Source organism: Bidens hawaiensis, unplaced genomic scaffold (genome assembly GCF_021521415.1).
Source record: "Bidens hawaiensis isolate Kalapana, Puna unplaced genomic scaffold, B.hawaiensis_p1.1 tig00012744_1, whole genome shotgun sequence".
Classification (NCBI taxonomy): Eukaryota; Viridiplantae; Streptophyta; class Magnoliopsida; order Asterales; family Asteraceae; genus Bidens; species Bidens hawaiensis.
The window spans coordinates 9,274-29,226 of NW_027492055.1; the positions used below are offsets into that span (position 1 = coordinate 9,274).

A 19,953-nucleotide genomic window follows, 5' to 3' on the forward strand; every position below is an offset into this window, starting at 1 on the left:
ACCAACTTGTCACACCCCGACTTAGGGCCTGGGTGCGACGTCCCGGATTGGTACCTGTTTTGTAAATATATCATAGTAACGGGTTTATTTTAGCGGAAGTCTTTATATATTAAAATATTAATTTACATTATCCAAATTACTTGAGAATTAAATATCCAAGTTTTAGTTACAAGTCAGTGTTATATTATTATTACAAGGATTTTATAATATCAAAAATAGAGTCTCGAGCGATCTTCTAATGACTCCAAATCCTTGCATATTATCCATCATCACTTAATTACCTGCATGGGTTGGAAAAACACGTCAGCTATATGCTGGTGAAAAGTTGACTCGATAAAACAGTTTATAACAGTCGTTAAATACAAACATAGTTTTTTGTTTCACAAACTCAGCAGGAACGCCTGTCATTCCCGGGATTTGTACCACTGCCCTACACACACAATTCAAAAGTTCCCCAAGTACATAGCCCCTATTCGGAGATAACCTTCCCCTAAGCTATGTGACCTTGTTGGAGAACTGGTTATGACTGACTTGGTTTTGTATGCCAATTATCAGTTATGTATGGATCCAGACACATGTGTATTTGGTCTAAGTTGCTTTTTATTATCTATTTTGTATTATAACGATTTTAGAGACAATAATCTCATTCAAACATTTATCAGGCTTTTTGCAATAAACAACCTGTCTATTACAAGAGTAAAATCAGTTCAGACCATAAATGTTTACCTTGTATTATTAGTTGTGATATCAGAATCCTTATCTTCAGTATGCTATTAGCCTATATATCATAATAGGTATGCATAAGTACGTAGTTGATAATATTCAGCAGACTTTAAGCTTGTTGACTCAAGGTCTGATCAGCAGAATCTTAGGTCTGATTCAGTTCAATAGACTCGAGGTCTGATCAGCAGAATCTTAGGTCTAACCTAACCTTAGTAGAGTTATAGTCGTTTTATGAAAATACTTTGTATTTACATATGACGTTTGTAATAGCACGCTTTGGCCTAATAAAGGATATCACGTTGGCAAACTTCTCCAGGTAAGTAAACGGCCCGTGGTTGATTGGGATGTGTACGAATTACTTTCCTTAGGCAAGAAGAGTCTACTAATGATATCCCCCTTCCAGTTACTACGTGCCCGTCAAAATATAGTTTTAATAACATTACTTCGTGTAGAAGCAACGCCTTTACTTTATAAAATATTAATTGGAAAACAGTTACAGTTTAACGACTATATTCGTAACTAGGCTCTAATAGCTAAATAATAAGATAACTTAACCATAATCCTACCTTAATTGGCTAGTCGAGAGTAAGGACTAAGAAAATCGGCAACGGGTCTAACAGACCATTAACAGCGCCTCTGCACTTTTTTTCTTCGCGGAATCAAGGTGAAAATGAAGGTGAAAATGGGATGGAATGGACTGAACCCGTAGCTGCCCTTTTATACTTGAGTTTTGCTGGGCATCGCGTAGCGCGATGGTCTTTTCTCAGGGCCGTCGCATAGCGCGACACCGCAATTAATCAGGTGATGCCACGTGTTGACACGTGGTTAGACACTTGTCTTGGTTACTTAACCTGGTCATCGCGTAGCGCGATGGACCAGTTGGGTTGACCGTCGCGTAGCGCGGCGCCCCACATTTTCTTAATTTGTGTGATACACTGTCGGTAGCATGATGGTGTTTATCAGGTGACCATCGCATAGCGTGATAGGTCTCAAAACTCAGAATTCTAGTTTCGGTCCCTGAACTTTCAGAATTTACATTTTTGGCCCAAAATTAGATGGGGTATTTTCACGGTGTTACAGTAGCTTTAAACACGACCCATTTAACTCATCTATATAAATCGAAGTTATGTAACTTCAATTTTATTGTGAAAAATCAGCATCCTTATTTCTATTAACTTTTAATAAGTTTTAATTTTTCAAACCTTTTATGAGTTTATGTATACATATAAAGGTTAAAAACACGACATTTAATTTTATTTACAACATTCTCAGTCCATTCTGTATCATATATTCATATATATCATATATTCATATATATCATATAATTACATTAAATATCATTGTCTTTTTTATATGCTACTAAATTAAATAATACATTTTATACATTTATCATTCTAATTTCTCTCTCCTCCACTCACGACCACATTTAGAAAATATGAAAAACATTATGCGGTATGAACAGTCAAACCCCAAATTTAACTTTCTCATATAACATTTTCTCTCTCCTCCACTCAGAACATTCTCGGCAAGTCCTTCGTCCCTATCTCTATAATTACACTAAAAATCACTACATTTATCTATACTGTTCAGTTAAATAATACTTTTTTATAACTTTATTATTACAATTTTCTCTTTCCTCTACTCACAACCAATTCAACAAATATTAAATAATAAATGGGGGCAAACAAAGTCTTGCAAAATTTACAAAAAATCACTACATTTTTCTCTCCACCTATAATTTGTACTCATAATCACTCATAACCCCACCCTATAATTTGCAAAACCCCCTCACATCATTTTAGGGGAGCTGCTGGGAATGCTCTTACAACCACACATAACCAAACCATATAATTTACAAATCTCTCTCACATATATTTAGAAAACAGGTTGAGAATTGTCACACCCCGTTAAGCGATTTGCGGAAGCGTAAAACGGTAATGTAACAAACACAATTGATATCAAACACATTGTTTATAAAGAAACTTTACTAACTAATTTACAATATATTACATCGATCTAACTTCGTTTACAAACTAGGTGATACAAACCAATCCAGCCCGATAAGCTACTTTACTCCTAACTCGAATGCTTGTACCAATTTACACAGCATCGATCACAATCCCAACACGTATCACATAAGCAATCTACTCCACTTTTCTAAATAACTGAAAAACATGTTAAAAACAGGTCAGCTACGAATAGTTGATGAGTTTCATAAGTTTTAACTGTGACAATCGTCAATTTCAGGTTAACTCCGTTAACTCAACTCCGTCAATTCAAACTTAAGATCATTGAATCTATAACGCACACCTCATTACATTTAAACTAGGGTTTAAATGACGCTTAACACTTACTACATGTGTAATCTTTCGGGATTTGCACCGAAACGCAAACGAGTTGACGCAAACGATTGGTGAATAAACGAAAAACGTCAACATAATAATTATGTGATAATTATGTGTTAACATATGTGTTACTTGATTATATTGTGTGTAATGCTAGACAAGAAACAAGAACTAAATTAATTAAGCTAGATAAGAAATACTTAGAAGTTGAGGGGCCAAAGTGTAACATATTATTATTTATAATAATAATAAACCCTAACCTCTACCCCATTCCCTCAATCCCGATCGGAACCCATTCCCCTTGCTCTCTTGGCTGCCGTCACCTATACACACACATACAACCACCAATTTCAAGTTTTGATTGAAGAATAAGGTGCTAGGAAGGTATAATCGATTATCCTATGCATCCTTTATACTTGATTTTGATGTTTGTTGGGTTAATCACAAACCCTAGCTGCCGATTTTGATATGGTGTTGTGTTACTATGATTGTTGTTGATTTGATAATGATATGATAACTAGTATTGATATTGTTACACGTTAATTGTTGTGTCATTGATTTGAGTTCAAACAAAAAACCCTAATCATAATGTAAAGGTGTAATTGATGTGCATGGATGGTGTTTATGGAGTCTAGAGTGTTATATGAATGCATGATAGTTCATAGATAGTTAATATGTTGAGTTTGGATGCAAACAGTTTCTAGACAGAATGTGTATTTGATGTTTAAGTGACTGTAACGAAGTGTAAAAGTGAAAATTGGTTGAGATTATTGATACTACAGTAAACTAGGTTGAGTCTAGTTTCTAAAGAATATAAACTTGTAATTTTTGGACAAGTAGAAGTTAAATTTTATGATTTTACAAAAACGTTGTGCAAAGCTGAGCTGTTAGACCTTCTGTTAGGTTGTTTTGTAAATATTATATCTCATGAACTACGAGACCAATTGGGTTGGTTCTACTTCTGGAAGTTGACTTATTGAGTTAGGAACCTAACCCAAGTGGTCTTGCGTTTATTGGATTTTTCGTTTAACGGGAATTTCAAATAACATTCTGTTGCGCATGAATTTGACTGTTATGAGTTTGCTGTAATGATTTGATGTTTGTAAGAAAACTATGTGGAATAAAAATATAATAAAATATGTTCTGGAAACCTAAGACATATATGTTTCTGTGATGATTTTTGGTAAATTAATTGAGATGCTATGATCAGTGGAATAGTACAGTCTTTCAAGTAGAATTTCTGTCTCGGTGAAACTAGCTGCTGAGTTTTGTGAAATTGCATGAAACATGATACTTGCTATATAATTGTTATGTTTGGACCAAATTGCCCTTGCGGGGAATAATTGCTAATTGATTGTCATGATTTGACCAAATTGCCCTCATGGGGAATAATGGCTAGTTAATTGTTATTTGTTGACCAAAATGCCCTTACGGGGAGTAATTGCTAGTAATGTACTTTATGAATACATGACACGTATATAATTGCTTACACATGTAACGTATCACAAATACATTTGTTAAAGTCACACACGATTCACAAACGAAACACGAAACATGTTATGTGCATAGGTATTATGTGCCGGGTCTAGAGACTCGATAATATTCCGACACTTAGAAAAATCTCTTTGTTGTTTTAGAACGCTAAAGAGAGTTTTTCTGTGACGCATATCTTGGTGATTTAATTTGGGAATTTCTTCGCAAACAGTGAGTTTCACTTTCCCCTTTTAAACTTTTTAAACGCTTTTCACTGGGGGAGATAACATACTCCGAAAACGCATTTAAGATTTTGTTAATATAGATTATATATCACTTGTAAATACTAAGTGGCAAACGCGTTAACTAAAGTCCTTCATTCACATCGAACCGGTTAATATTTGGATAATAGCGAGTCACTGTTGAGTAGTACTACTGGGTTTGACAAACCCCACCCAACGCTAAACTCGACTGGATGTCGAGTGGGTGTAATCTTGGCTAAACACATACCATGGTCTGGATGACCTGGTGGCAAGGCAAATTGATAAACAGTCAGCTTCGGTGTCGAACACTTAGTAATACTTGTTTTATAGGCTAGATACCTAAAGATATATAATTGAGATAACACTATCTGTAACGAAAAACGCTGTAACGCAAAACGCTGTAACGCAAAACGCTGATCGCAAACGCTAAACGCTTTATTTTTATATAAACTTGTGAACTCACCAACCTTGTGTTGACACTTTTAGTATGTTATTCTCAGGTAGCTGAGGCGGGCGCGCGGTTTAGGAACATGCATTGCTTGAAACATTCTAATTATGAAAAACTTATTTTTAAACTGTTATCATTGGGTTTTAAGTCGTCCTGCGTGACGTAACATTGTTTTCTATGGTTTTACGCTTCCGCATTTGATTACTCGTAAACGTTTTCATGGTTTTGAAACTTTGTTTTATGGTTTGATTATAACTAAGGATTCCGATCCTGTTAGTTCACACCCTCTGACGGTAAAACTCCGTTAGTGGATTTTGACGGTGTGACAGATTGGTATCAGAGCCATTGGTTATAGCGAACTAGAAGCTGCATGCATACTAGACTATAACCGCGACGACCCATTAGTTATAATGATACGCACTGCATAGGTTTGTGTAGTCTTGTAGTCTTATCTCTTTACCTCTTTCACTCATACGCGCGCATACACGGCTTACCTGTAGGGATGTCGACGCCACCCTCATCATCATCTGATCCGATGACTCATGCTCACGGGAAGGAACCGCAGTTACCTACCGCATCGCCGCCCCGTGTAGTCCCGGAACTTGAAGCTCCCGCACCGAAGAGGTACCGCCTATTCAGAGGCATATACGAAAACGACGTTAGCTGGGATTGGTACCCTAACATGATCAGACGTATGGTCTATCGCGAACAAGTTCCCCCGTTACCTCACCCGAACCACCCTGCTTATCCCAACACCCTACCACCCATAACCGAACCTGTAGAGCGAGTTCTCACAGCTGTTGTTTCATGCTTGGAGCGTGACGTGGGTTACATGCGCTATACTAGAGCGAACGTTTCCGGACTGTTAAAAGACGGAACCGAGACTAAGGAGGAGATTGCCCGCATGGCAGCGGCAATGAAGGAAATGCAAGAGGCTAGTGATCAACAGATGAATATTATGAGGAAGATGCAAGCCGAGATGATAGACTTGCAAGAGCAACTCCAGGTAGCAAGGACCCGAACCAAGATAGCTCTAGAGCGTTGCGATGTCTTACAAATGCAACTTGCTCAGAACGCAGCCGAACCTGAGGCAGAGCCTGAGGCCGAGCCTGAGGCAGAGCCTGAAGAGGAACCTGAAGAAGATCCCGAAGAGGAGCCCGAGGAGGATCCCGGGGAGGAACCTGAAGAAGAACCGGAGGAAGAACCGGCTGAGGAGGAGGCACACTCAGAGGTGTCCTCAGATGATGACATCTAGTGATGATGACACTTAGATGGAGGGGTTGTCTCCATCCGAACTATTATTTTCTATGATTTTAAGGATTGAATGGAAATACTTTGTAGCGAATACAATGGTTTTAATCATGAATTATTAATTAGATTAATATATGGTTGTGATGTGATGTTGTTTCTTATTTCTTTCTTACCTATCTTTTTATTACATGTATGGTGTGTTGTATATGAAAGAAAAATTCATATTTAACATTTTATACTGTGATTCTAGGAAATGGCCGGAAGAAACGCTGGACAAGGACGTGGTAACATCAACTTGACTGCAGCTGAACTCCAAACTCTGCTGAACGACCATGCGGCGGCCGCTTTAGCCGCACATGTTCAGAACCAAGCTGGAGGTCCAAGTGGAACGTGTACCTTCAAGAATTACCTTGACTGCAAGCCCAGTTCGTTTAAGGGCACTGAGGGAGCTATAGGCTTCCTGCGTTGGGCTGAGAAGGCCGAGTCGGCATTTGAGATGTGCAATTGTCCCCCTGCCAGTAGGGTCAAATTCGCTGCTGGAACACTTGAGGATTCTGCCCTCACTTGGTGGAATTCGAACGTGCAGATCCTTGGATTGGAACTGGCTAACGCAATGAACTGGGAGGAGTTCAAAAACATGATGCGAGAGGAGTACTGTCCGAGAGAGGAGATTTCGAAGTTAGAGTCAGAATTTTGGTCACTGAAGATGGTGGGCTCAGAAATCGAAGCCTACACTACCCGCTCTCACGAGTTAGCGGTGATGTGTCCGCGGATGGTAGATCCGCCGAGTAAGAGGATTGAAATGTACATTGATGGGTAAGCACCGCAGATTCAGGGCATGGTGACGTCTTCCAGACCAGCCACGATAGAACAAGCGATCCGTTTAGCTCACAAACTGACGGATCAGGCTGTGACCCAAGGTGCGTTACCACCTAGGGGTTCAACCACTAAAGCCCGTGACAACCCGAGTAATGACAACCACAGCAACAGTAACCCGAGCAGCGGAAAGAGGAACTTTGACAACACCAGATCCTCGTCCTCGAACCTCCCACCGCAACAACACTACCGTAAGCCCGAATTCACTCGGAGCTTCAACAATCAGAATCACAACAACAATAACAACGGTAGCGGGCAGGGTTCGAGCGGATATGCTGGGAAATATCCGAAGTGCAATAGGTGCAACTATCATCATGTTGGCCCATGTGACCGTGTCAAGTGTCAGAGATGCGGAATGATGGGTCACCAGGCGAAGGAGTGTAGAGGAGACCTTGCGGCAAAGGGTGCTCCTAAGCCACCGATGACGACGAAGGGATGTTTCGAGTGTGGGCAGGAAGGTCATTTCAGGAAAGATTGTCCCAAGCTGAAACAGAACGACAACAATGGAGGTAATGGAAGTGGCAGTAGTGGTGGAAGCAATGGCAAGGGAAAAGCTTTTGTGATTGGGTCGGGTCAAGCCCGCAATGATCCGCACGTGGTGACTGGTAAGTTCCCTGTGAACGATTGTTTTGCTTCTGTATTGTTTGACACTGGAGCTGATAGGAGTTTTGTGTCGAAAGCCTTTAGCCAACTCTTAGACTTAACTCCAACTCCGTTAGATGCTAAGTTTCATGTTGAATTAGCTGACGGTAAGACTATAGTAACGACTCATGTACTTGCGGGATGTAAGTTAAAACTGTCAGGTCATGTCTTTGATATCGACCTTATTCCTTTTTCGCTTAGTAGTTTCGATGTCGTTGTCGGCATGGACTGGTTATCCGAGAACCGAGCGGAGATTATATGTCACGACAAGATAGTTCACATTACTACCCCTTCCGGCGAGATCATTTCGGTCCAAGGTGAGAGAAGCGGCATGACCACCAGCGTCATTACCCTCATGAAGGCGCAGAAGTACCTGCGAAAGGGTCATCCGGCAGTTTTGGCACAGATTGTTGAGAAACCCGCGGAGGAGAAACGAGTTGAAGATATACCTGTTGTGCGAGATTTTCCGGAAGTTTTCCCGGAGGATTTGCCCGGACTCCCTCCTGTACGACAAGTCGAATTCCAAATCGAGTTGACACCCGGTGCAGCACCCATAGCACGAGCCCCGTATCGGCTCGCACCGGCGGAGCTTCAGGAGTTGTCCACTCAGTTGTAAGATTTGTTGGATAAGGGTTTTATCCGACCTAGCTCATCGCCATGGGGAGCCCCTGTCTTATTTGTTCGAAAGAAGGACGGGACTTTCCGCATGTGTATCGACTACCGGGAGTTGAACAAGATGACGGTCAAGAACCGTTATCCCTTACCCCGAATTGATGATTTGTTTGACCAGCTTCAAGGATCGAGTTACTACTCGAAGATCGATCTGCGATCCGGTTACCACCAACTGAGAGTGCGCGAAGAAGATATCTCGAAGACGGCTTTCAGAACACGGTATGGTCACTACGAGTTTTCGGTTATGCCTTTTGGACTAACCAACGCACCAGCCGTATTTATGGATCTCATGAATCGAGTATGCAAGGCGTACCTCGACAAGTTTGTGATTATTTTCATTGATGATATTCTCGTCTACTCCAAGAACGAGGCTGACCACGAAGAGCACTTGAGGTTAATTCTGGAATTGTTGAAGAAGGAACAACTGTATGCTAAACTCTCGAAATGTGAGTTTTGGCTTCGCGAGGTTCACTTTTTAGGACATGTGATCAACGAGAACGGTATCCATGTCGATCCCGGTAAGGTAGAGGCCATCAAAAACTGGGAAGCACCTAAGACTCCGACTGAGGTGCGGCAATTCCTAGGACTGGTCGGCTACTACCGACGTTTCATCGAGGGATTTTCAAAGAATGCTCAACCCCTCACCGCTTTGACTCACAAAGGCACTAAGTACAATTGGGGTGACGCGCAAGAATCCGCTTTTCAACTGTTGAAAACCAAACTCTGCAGCGCCCCTATTCTAGCCCTCCCCGAGGGAACGGAAAATTTTGAGGTACACTGTGACGCATCAATACAAGGCCTCGGTTGTGTGCTGATGCAACTCGAGAAGGTTATAGCTTACGCCTCTCGACAACTACGGGTTCACGAGAAGAACTACACGACCCATGATTTGGAACTTGGAGCTGTGGTGTTTGCCCTTAAGATATGGAGGCATTACTTGTACGGTACCAAATTACCATTTACACCGACCACAAGAGTCTCCAACATATCTACGATCAGAAGAAGCTGAACATGCGACAGCGTCGTTGGGTCGAGCTGCTTAAGGATTATGATTGCGCCATCAAGTACCACCCTGGCAAGGCCAATGTAGTGGCTGACGCTCTCAGCAGAAAAGAAACAGATAAACCCAGACCAGTGCGAGCATTGCAACTCACGATTCATGCAAACTTACCCGACCAGATTCGCGAGGCGCAACTCGAAGCTTTGAAAGATGATAATCTTCCATCGGAACTCATGCGGGGCATGAACAAGCAACTTGAAACCAGATCGGACGGGGTCCGATATTTTGAGAACCGGATTTGGGTTCCACGGTACGGAGAGTTGAGAACTCTGGTGATGGACGAAGCACACAAGTCCCGATATTCTATCCACCCTGGCTCAGATAAAATGTACCATGACTTAAAGGCACTTTACTGGTGTCCGAACATGAAAGCCGACATTGCCACCTACATGAGCAAATGCTTGACTTGTGCCAGAGTCAAAATAGAATACCAGAAACCATCTGGTCTACTGCAACAACCGGAACTCCCAATGTGGAAATGGGAACACATCTCAATGGATTTTATCACGGGTTTACCTAAGACACCGACGGGATGCGATACTATCTGGGTGATCGTTGACCGGTTGACTAAGTCTGCACACTTCTTAGCGATTAAGGAATCGGACAAAATGGAAAGACTGACTCGCGTCTACATGAAGGAAGTAGTGTCTAGACACGGAGTGCCTGTCTCAATCATTTCTGATTGAGATTCTCGTTTCACTTCGCACTTTTGGAAATCGCTGCAAAGCGCACTAGGCACCCGTCTTGATATGAGCACAGCATACCATCCTCAGACGGATGGGCAAAGTGAACGAACTATTCAGACCCTGGAGGATATGTTGCGTGCATGCGTGTTGGATTTCTGAAAAAGTTGGGAACCTCACTTACCTTTGGTAGAGTTTTCGTATAATAACAGCTACCACGCAAGTATTAAAGCAGCGCCGTTTGAAGCGCTGTACGGACGGAAGTGTCGATCACCACTCTGCTGGGCAGAGGTGGGGGACAGCCAAATCACTGGTCCAGAACTGGTACTCGAAACTTCGGAAAAGATTGTTCAAATCCGAAATCGCATGACAGCAGCACGAGATCGCCAAAAGAGTTACGCCGACAAGCGCCGAAAGCCTCTCGAATTTCAAGTGAACGATCGAGTGTTACTTAAAGTCTCACCTTGGAAAGGTGTGGTTCGCTTTGGTAAGCGAAACAAACTCAACCCACGATATGTTGGTCCCTATCGAATAACTGAGCGCATTGGTCCGGTGGCGTACCGACTGGACCTACCAACGGAACTCAGTGGCGTACACAATGTATTCCACGTATCCAATTTGAAGAAATGCTTAACTGATGAAACCCAAGTAGTCCCTTTGGAGGAACTGCAAGTTGATGAACAGTTACGTTTCATTGAGGAACCAGTCAAGGTTTTGGATTGGGAAACCAAAACGCTCAAGCACAGCAAAATTCCAATCGTTAAAGTTAGTTGGAACTCGAGACGTGGACCGGAGTTCACGTGGGAACGCGAGGATCAAATGATGAAGAAGTATCCTCACCTCTTTGAAGGGCTGACCAAACACAGAAAACCTTGAAACCCGGCAAACCGTCAGACATCACCGGAGGTATGAATTAAATTTCGGGACGAAATTTCTTTCTACTAGGGGAGGATATGACAAACTGAAATTTTTCTTACTTTTTCAGACACTCATCACGACTTGACTCAAATTTTCGGGACGAAAATTCTTTAACATGGGAATGATGTGACAATCGTCAATTTCAGGTTAACTCCGTTAACTCAACTCCGTCAATTCAAACTTAAGATCATTGAATCTATAACGCACACCTCATTACATTTAAACTAGGGTTTAAATGACGCTTAACACTTACTACATGTGTACTCTTTCGGGATTTGCACCGAAACGCAAACGAGTTGACGCAAACGATTGGTGAATAAACGAAAAACGTCAACATAATAATTATGTGATAATTATGTGTTAACATATGTGTTACTTGATTATATTGTGTGTAATGCTAGACAAGAAACAAGAACTAAATTAATTAAGCTAGATAAGAAATACTTAGAAGTTGAGGGGCCAAAGTGTAACATATTATTATTTATAATAATAATAAACCCTAACCTCTACCCCATTCCCTCAATCCCGATCGGAACCCATTCCCCTTGCTCTCTTGGCTGCCGTCACCTATACACACACATACAACCACCAATTTCAAGTTTTGATTGAAGAATAAGGTGCTAGGAAGGTATAATCGATTATCCTATGCATCCTTTATACTTGATTTTGATGTTTGTTGGGTTAATCACAAACCCTAGCTGCCGATTTTGATATGGTGTTGTGTTACTATGATTGTTGTTGATTTGATAATGATATGATAACTAGTATTGATATTGTTACACGTTAATTGTTGTGTCATTGATTTGAGTTCAAACAAAAAACCCTAATCATAATGTAAAGGTGTAATTGATGTGCATGGATGGTGTTTATGGAGTCTAGAGTGTTATATGAATGCATGATAGTTCATAGATAGTTAATATGTTGAGTTTGGATGCAAACAGTTTCTAGACAGAATGTGTATTTGATGTTTAAGTGACTGTAACGAAGTGTAAAAGTGAAAATTGGTTGAGATTATTGATACTACAGTAAACTAGGTTGAGTCTAGTTTCTAAAGAATATAAACTTGTAATTTTTGGACAAGTAGAAGTTAAATTTTATGATTTTACAAAAACGTTGTGCAAAGCTGAGCTGTTAGACCTTCTGTTAGGTTGTTTTGTAAATATTATATCTCATGAACTACGAGACCAATTGGGTTGGTTCTACTTCTGGAAGTTGACTTATTGAGTTAGGAACCTAACCCAAGTGGTCTTGCGTTTATTGGATTTTTCGTTTAACGGGAATTTCAAATAACATTCTGTTGTGCATGAATTTGACTGTTATGAGTTTGCTGTAATGATTTGATGTTTGTAAGAAAACTATGTGGAATAAAAATATAATAAAATATGTTCTGGAAACCTAAGACATATATGTTTCTGTGATGATTTTTGGTAAATTAATTGAGATGCTATGATCAGTGGAATAGTACAATCTTTCAAGTAGAATTTCTGTCTCGGTGAAACTAGCTGCTGAGTTTTGTGAAATTGCATGAAACATGATACTTGCTATATAATTGTTATGTTTGGACCAAATTGCCCTTGCGGGGAATAATTGCTAATTGATTGTCATGATTTGACCAAATTGCCCTCATGGGGAATAATGGCTAGTTAATTGTTATTTGTTGACCAAAATGCCCTTACGGGGAGTAATTGCTAGTAATGTACTTTATGAATACATGACACGTATATAATTGCTTACACATGTAACGTATCACAAATACATTTGTTAAAGTCACACACGATTCACAAACGAAACACGAAACATGTTATGTGCATAGGTATTATGTGCCGGGTCTAGAGACTCGATAATATTCCGACACTTAGAAAAATCTCTTTGTTGTTTTCGAACGATAGCGAGAGTTTTTCTGTGACGCGCATCTTGGTGATTTAATTTGGGAATTTCTTCGCAAACAGTGAGTTTCACTTTCCCCTTTTAAACTTTTTAAACGCTTTTCACTTGGGGGAGATAACATACTCCGAAAACACATTTAAGATTTTGTTAATATAGATTATATATCACTTGTAAAGACTAAGTGGCAAACGCGTTAACTAAAGTCCTTCATTCACATCGAACCGGTTAATATTTGGATAATAGCGAGTCACTGTTGAGTAGTACTACTGGGTTTGACAAACCCCACCCAACGCTAAACTCGACTGGATGTCGAGCGGGTGTAATCTTGGCTAAACACATACCATGGTCTGGATGACCTGGTGGCAAGGCAAATTGATAAACAGTCAGCTTCGGTGTCGAACACTTAGTAATACTTGTTTTATAGGCTAGCTACCTATAGATATATAATTGACATAACACTATCTGTAACGCAAAACGCTGTAACGCAAAACGCTGTAACGCAAAACGCTAAACGCTTTATTTTTGTATAAACTTGTGAACTCACCAACCTTGTGTTGACACTTTTAGTATGTTATTCTCAGGTAGCCGAGGCGGGCGCGCGGTTTAGGAACATGCAATGCTTGAAACATTCTAATTATGAAAAACTTATTTTTAAACTGTTATCATTGGGTTTTAAGTCGTCCTGCGTGACGTAACATTGTTTTCTATGGTTTTACGCTTCCGCATTTGATTACTCGTAAACGTTTTCATGGTTTTGAAACTTTGTTTTATGGTTTGATTATAACTAACGATTCCGATCCTGTTAGTTCACGCCCTCTGACGGTAAAACTCCGTTAGTGGATTTTGAGGGTGTGACATTAACGAAATCGGTTCTGCGTACCACACAGTCATAGTTTGTATGTGCGCGCGTATGTAAAAAAGTATTTACGTTTGTATATATGTACATCTGTATGTTTGAATGTACATATGCGTGTGTATTTGTTTATGATATAAGTTTGAAAACTGCGATAAAATCGTGATTGTTTGTGCATACTACGTGCCTTCATTTTCCACGTAAAATAACCATTGTGGCCCCTCTTCCGCCCACAACGGTTCCTCATAAATTCAACCAGTGTAACCCCCCCTTCCGCCCACAACGGTTCAACATAAAATCAACAATCACACAGTGTGTGTGTGTGTGTGTGTGTGTGTGTGTCTAATACTTCCTACGCCGATCCACATAGTATGTGTGTGTGTGTGTACACACACACACATACTATGTGGATCGGCGTAGGAAGTATTAGATACACACACACACACACACACAGTGTGTGTGTGTGTGTGTATACATACACATGTATAGTATTTCTCACGTACCATCAATCACTATGCCTCCCCCCCTTCCGCCCACATTATATATATAATCATAGTAATTTCTTGGCATTCATGTCATAATCAAGTTAGTTTGTTTAGTTATAGTAGAACTTGGCTCATAGGTCATACTCAACTTTAGTTTGTTACTATTGTGGCTTGTGGCTCCCCTTCCGCCCAGAATAACCTCGTGGCCTCCACTGCCTAGGGGTGTTCTTCGAGTTACTTATTCGGGTTTCGGGTTGTTTGGGTCGGGTTATTCGGGTTTAAGCTCAAAAAAATTGACCCAAGAACTGACCCAAATAAGTTCGGTTTGTTCGAGTTTCAGGTTGAACGGTTCGGGTTAATTCGGGTTGGGTTTCGGGTTTAACAAATTAAAAATATATATCCACCTTTGACAATATCATAAATTAAAAAACTGTATTCCAAGCCATTATAAAACCATAATATACAGCCATATTCAACAATAACATATATTATTTAGCAAAACATGAAATTTATCATACAAGCATGTATTAGATCGGATGGAGTGTCGTAGCCTGCGGATCAATACTTGTGTAGATTGAAGAAACATGCTCGATACATATTGGTTTAAATACCATACTATTTAAGTTTTTGAACTGAATATTGTTGGTGCATAGATGTCAGTAGTTCATATGTCTAATGTCTGTAATCGAGTCTGTAATATTGTTTGTGTATTTGTTTGTTAAAGCGAAGTTGTTGACAAGTTCGCTTAGGCGAACTTGTTAACCAAGAGAAGTTGTTAACTAAGAGAAGTCGTCGATCAACATTTCGGAGCTTGTAAAGATGGAAGTTGAAGCGGGGTCAGCTACAAAGGCCCCAAGGTTGCTGAAGGGAACCGATTTTGTCGCGTGGAAGGATCGGTTCATACAATACGTTAAGTACCAGGATGCGAAGATGTGGGTATGCATCCAAGATGGATATATTCCACCAGTCATGGAGTATGAGGGTCGAGACCAAATCAAGAAATACAGTAAAATGGAAGAGGAGGAGAAAAAGATGTATGAAGCCGAAAGCAAGGCTCATGCTGCAATCACAATGGCTCTTCCACAGGAGATCCTCCATACTTTCAGAAAGTATACATCAGCTAGAGAGCTTTGGGAAGCTCTTGAGAACAGATTTGAGGGGAATATAGGTATTCGGGCTTCAAAGATAAAGTTGCTCAAAACTCAATTTTCAGTCTTTAAGTACTTAAAGAACGAATCTCTTGATGATATTATCACTCGATATTATCATCTAATGACTGAATTGAGTAACTACTCCATTTCCTACCGAGAAGAAGAGATTGTGGAAAAGCTTCTCGATGCACTCCCACCAAAATGGGAGATGTATACTGTACTGATGAGGGAAGACAAGGACTTTCCTACTTATGATCTTGAAACCACTGTCAACAAGCTCAGAACTTTTGAGCTTAATATGGTAAGAAAAGAAACATCTATGGATCAGGTTCAAGATCCAGGCATGTACGGTGCTAAAGTAAACTCCAATTCAAGTTCAAAGACTGATTCTGCCGCCTACTACTCGAAGAGCGAATCGGGTGCCAAGTCTTCACAGGAGGGGCATGTGTCAGTAAACTCAAATGGGGATGTTTGCTTTGTTGCGGGTGGATCAAGTGGTACTCAACAGACAGCAAGCAAGAGTAGTGGATCTTCAAGTTCCTCAAGCAATAATTACTCTAAGATGCCAATGAGCGTCAAATCTGCTGTAGAGCAGTTTGGCCTCTATGCTTCGTTTATTGCTTCATATGAAAACTATATTCAGGGAAAGGTTGTTGATCCAGCGATGCTGGATGAAGACTATGACCAGATCGATGCTGATGATCTGGAGGAAATGGATTTACAATGGCAGATGGCCATGATAGTGAGGAGAGTGAAGAAGTTTATGAGAAAGACGGGGAGAAAGTTTGTTGGTGGCAGGCCAGGGTTCGACAAGTCTAAGGTGAGGTGCTATAACTGTCAACAAAACGGGCACTTTGCCAAAGAGTGCAGAAACGAGCGAGTTGAACGTGGTCAGGGCCGGTCTGCACAGCACACTGGGAGTAGTAAAGAAGTCAATGCCATGATGTCCAGAGAAGCAGGTGAATACAACTGGAACCTGCATTCGAATGAAACTAGTGAACAGGCAAATATGGCTAAGGTTGAGAATGAAGAATGTGAGAAGATTACCGGAGAAGAGAAAGCTACTGGTAAGGAAAAAGCTTTCATGGCAGATAACAATGATCAATTCTCCGAGGTAAGCTCTAAATCTTTTTGTACTAAAGTGAGAATTTGTCTGAGCAACTTGCTACCATAACTGATCAGTATGTTCGTTTAGATGCTGAATTTAAAACTCTTAAAGAAGATCATCACTTTATGAAAGCAAGAGAAAACAGTTACAAAGTTAAAATAAAAGCGTGTGAAAAAGATGTTAAAAGCTTAAAAACAAAACTTGCTGAAAAAATTGAAGTAATTGATCTAAGTTATGAGGTTTTAGAAGAAAAGACTAAACTGATTGCTGAACGAGAAAAGCAGATTGCTGACCACCAGGTGAAAGTGGTGGAACTGAACCGAAAACTTGAGCAATTCAGAAATTCCTCAGCTATTCTTGATCACCTTGTTAGTGATCAAGGTACCTCTACAAAGAGGGGAGGAATTGGTTATCACGAGGTTCCACCACCTTTTAACCACAATTACACTTTTAACCCTAGTGTTCAGAAATCTGTTGATTTTGAAGTTCCTCAGACAGTTCCAATCAAGGTTACGAGTAAAGAACCAAGTGTTAGTAGTGGCGAAACGAGTTCGCCTGTTTCAAGTGTGAAAATTTCTGTTACGAGTCCAGTCTCATCAGATTCGGATAAGTTGTCCGAATCGGGTAAGACAAAAGAGAAGGTAGTGTTACCCACTGGTGGAGAAAAAGATAAAACCTATAAAAAGTGTACTCCACTCAACCCGTACGTCCCACCTTATGTGAGACGAACGGCCGGTAACACAGCCTCAACATCCAAAACAACCTTTGAAAAGAAAATGGAGTATAGGTGTTGTTTTAGGTGTAATAAGTTAGGACATCTTGTTGCAGATTGCCCTCTGACGCCGAAATTCAGAGGTGTGAGGCCTATTAAAACTGAGCATAAGCCTAACGGTAATTTTAATACTGCTAAAAATGAAAACCCTTCAAAGTTCCGAAATGTAACTAATTCAGGTTTTCACAGAAACAAACCTCAGTTTAACAATGCTAATAACCAAACCACAAGATATAATACTTTCAATGTACATAGGTTTGGAAGGCCTCACACTCAATTTCCAAGGAGATTTCCTAATAGGACTGACAAGAATTATCCAGATGCTAACTTTGGAAAGCAGAAGTACGGGATGTATAGATCCAAGACCAATTGGTCTTGGGTCCCTAGATTCTAATCCTTTGCTTTATTGTGCAGGAACAGTTGAACAGGGCTGCCCACAGTCTTTGGATTGTAGATAGCGGCTGTTCCCGGCACATGACGGGTAACAAATATTTGTTGCACGACTTAAAACCTATTTAAGGAGCGAGAGTTAGCTTTGCTGGTGAAAGTGGAGGAAGAATTACTGGAAAAGGAACGGTGTCCAATGGGAAAATAACTCTTGAGAATGTGAACTTTGTAGAAGAGTTGAAGCACAATCTGCTGAGTGTGTCGCAGATTTGTGATAAGGAGTACACTGTTCATTTCACGAAGAATGAGGCGATCGTGTTGAAGCCTGGTTTTCAGATACCAGACGAGTGGATAGTGATGAAAGCTCCACGTGATACAAATACTTATGTGATGGATATGAGGTCTACTGAAATGGCCACGGGAGAATCATGTTTAATGACGAAAGCAAGCGAATCGGAATCCGAACTATGGCACAGGAGGATGGGGCACATTCATCTTCGGAAGATGAACCACATTGTCAGGAATGGACTTGTGATGGGCGTTCCCTTGAAAAGTTTTAACTTTGAAGACAAATGTATAGCATGCAAGAAGGGAAAGCAACACAAGAAATCCCATCTCATCAAGAAGGTCAACTCTATTGCCAGTACTCTAGAACTGCTTCACATGGATCTCTTCGGTCCCGTGAATGTAAAAAGTCTAGGAGGTACTTCTTACTGCTTGGTGATCACTGATGACTACTCGCGATATTCGTGGGTATATTTTCTGAAATCGAAAGATGAGACGGCTCAAATGGTGAAGAATTTGATTACCAAAGTTGAGAACGTCATGGGTAAAACAGTTAAGTTCATCAGAAGTGACAATGGGACGGAGTTCAAGAATTTTGAAATGGAGATCTTCTGTCTTCAGAAAGGAATTGAACACCAATACAGCGCTCCGTATACTCCGCAACAGAATGGAGTGGCTGAAAGGAAGAACCGAACTTTAATTGAATGAGCCAGAACTATGCTGGCAGATTCGAAGCTTCCTGTGATGTTCTGGGCTGAAGCAGTTGCTACAGCCTGCTATGTTCTGAATAGAGTGTTAACCGTTAAGAGACTTGGTAAAATGTGTTACGAGCTTATGCATGGAAGGAAGCCCAACTTGAGTGGTCTTGAACCATTCGGGTCCCCTTGTTCGATCTTGAAGACAAACTCTAAATTTGGCGAAGTAGCCGACGAAGGAATATTAGTCGGTTATGTTGTTGGTACTCCCAACAGACGTGTCTTCAATACTTCGACCTGCAAGGTGGAGGTGGTGTGTAACACTGACATCACAAGTTACCAACCGCCAAAACCAAGCAATGGACCTGCTGAGCTTTTCGACTATGTTAAGCTTTTTAAGTCGTTTAACATACCGGATTTGGAAATTTCTGAAGAAGAAGAAAGAGCTGCGACGAAGATGATACTTGATGAGGAAGAAAATCTATTGCAAAGACAGCTGATTGATAAATGTCAACCTTCCTCATCAAACACTATCGGTACCCCAGTTGCCTCAGCTGAAGAAGAATTTATCAATCCTTTTCACTCTCAGCATGAAACAACCATTGATGAGATCTCTTCTAATTTGGAAGATAATTTGCATGTCGGTTCTGTTCCGACCACGAGAATTCATAAAGATCATCCTTTGGATAATGTGATTGGTGATGTGTCCTCAGGTGTACAAACGAGAAGTAGCTTGAATGAACATACCTGTGTTTATACAAGCATTAAGGAGACAGGAATAATCAATGAATGCCTGTACACCTGCTTTATAAGCCAGATTGAACCGAAGAATTATCAAATGGCTTTAAAGGACAGCTCGTGGGTCGAAGCCATGCAAGAAGAGTTGGCTCAATTCGAGAAGATGGAAGTTTGGACTTTGGTTGAAAAACCAAAGAATGTACATGCGATAGGCACAAAATGGGTGTTTAAGTGCAAG

General features: G+C 40.6%; 1 protein-coding gene across 1 annotated transcript in view; it reads right to left on the reverse strand.

Annotated features, from left to right (window-relative positions):
* Positions 1 to 1,119: 1,119 nt before the first annotated feature.
* The window catches only part of LOC143542047 (uncharacterized), a 60,454-nt gene continuing 41,620 nt past the window's right edge, over positions 1,120 to 19,953 (reverse strand). The window contains exon 5 of the mRNA XM_077034719.1: positions 1,120 to 1,130. The gene's annotated coding sequence lies outside the window, so the exon portion shown is untranslated. The remainder of the gene's footprint in view (positions 1,131 to 19,953) is intronic.